Genomic DNA, 1,454 nt, shown 5'->3' with positions numbered 1-1,454 from the left:
AGGGGAACCGGGTTCGCGCCCCGGTCTGGGAGGATCCCACATGCCGCGGAGCGGCTGGGCCCGTGAGCCATGGCCCCTGAGCCTGCGCGTCCGGAGCCTGTGCTCCGCAACGGGAGAGGCCACAACCGTAAGAGGCCCGAGTAACGCCAAAAAAAAAAAAAAAAAAAAAAAAAAAAAAAAAAAAAAAAAAAAGCAGACGCATACTATTGCTATAATGGTTACAAGAATGACTCAGTATTCTTGTACAAAACAACGGTGTGTTTCTTCGTTATCTCTCTTTTGATTCTGGCCCTTTCCTTCTTCTAATTCCAGTCTAATTCTGCTTCTGTTTCTTATTTCTTGCCTGGATGAGAATTTCACTTGCCTAACCTAGCAAGTTGGATTATTTTCTCAGACTCTGTTAAGGTAAGAGTTTGAGGTTGACAGTTGCAGGTATAGGGTCATAAACAAGGAATCTGGATGAATTTCCGATATTTTTTCGGCAGGGGTCTGTTGTACGGTTAGAAAGCCTTGTTCAGAGTTGTGGTGTGAGCTGACGAAGCCGATATTTTGATATTTTCATTGGAATTTCCCTACTTCATGCTGTTGCCTGCTTGTAGGCCTTTTTCGCAAGGCTTTGCCCCGAGCGCCTGTCAGTCTGTGAGCTCTGTCTTTCAAAGACAACGGTGTAGGCCTATTATGGAACCTCTTTGTTTCGCCGCCGCGGGGCCCTCGGTCACTCTGGAGATGCTTTCTGGAGAGCCGTCAGAGGACTGCACAGAGAGGGGCATTGGTGGTTCAGTGGTAGAATTCTCGCCTCCCATGCGGGAGACCCGGGTTCGATTCCCGGCCAGTGCAGAGTGTCTCTTTTCGATCCCTTTTCCGGCCCAGACTTTTCACTCCTTGGTTCTTGCCTGCTGCACACGCAAGTCCGATGACCTCGTGGTTTTGGCCACAAGGAGTACGAAGATGAGAATTAACACCTGAAGGCAGTCCTGAGCCGAAAACGTTAAGGACGAGTCTGAATGGGGACTTTGCAGAGCCCTGGGGCTGTGAGGGAGTACCATATGGCAGCAACCACCTCGCTGGCCAGTTGGTACCTTTCTACTTGCAAGTGTCGTCCACCTCCTACTCATCCTCCTTCTCCTGCCCCACTTCCTCCCCTCCTTATCCCCCTCTTCCCTTCCCCTCTCCTTCTCCTTCTCCTTCCCTTTCCCCTCCCTCTCCCACCCCCTCTTCCCCCTCCCCCTCCTCTTTCTTCTTCGCCATCTGTAATGTTCCCTCATTGGGATTTCACTTCTAATATCCCTTATTGGTTATGAATTTGAGCACCCTTACATATTTGTTAACCATTTGGATTTTGTCTTATAGGTTCTCCCCCACCCCATCCCCACCCAAGACCTTGGTGATTTTCCTACAGGTCTTTTTCTTCCTGTTTTGTAAGAATTTATTAAATATCTTCAGTACTAGTTGAT

General features: G+C 49.0%; 1 non-coding gene across 1 annotated transcript; it reads left to right on the top strand.

The window, feature by feature from the left end:
• The first annotated feature begins 766 nt into the window (after positions 1 to 766).
• On the top strand, positions 767 to 837 carry TRNAG-CCC (transfer RNA glycine (anticodon CCC)). The gene has a single exon. It is a non-coding gene; the product is annotated as a tRNA-Gly (tRNA).
• The last annotated feature ends 617 nt before the right edge of the window (positions 838 to 1,454 follow it).

This window comes from Physeter macrocephalus, unplaced genomic scaffold, assembly GCF_002837175.3.
Source record: "Physeter macrocephalus isolate SW-GA unplaced genomic scaffold, ASM283717v5 random_2572, whole genome shotgun sequence".
NCBI lineage: Eukaryota > Metazoa > Chordata > Mammalia > Artiodactyla > Physeteridae > Physeter > Physeter macrocephalus.
This window is presented reverse-complemented; position numbering and strand designations above follow the sequence as displayed.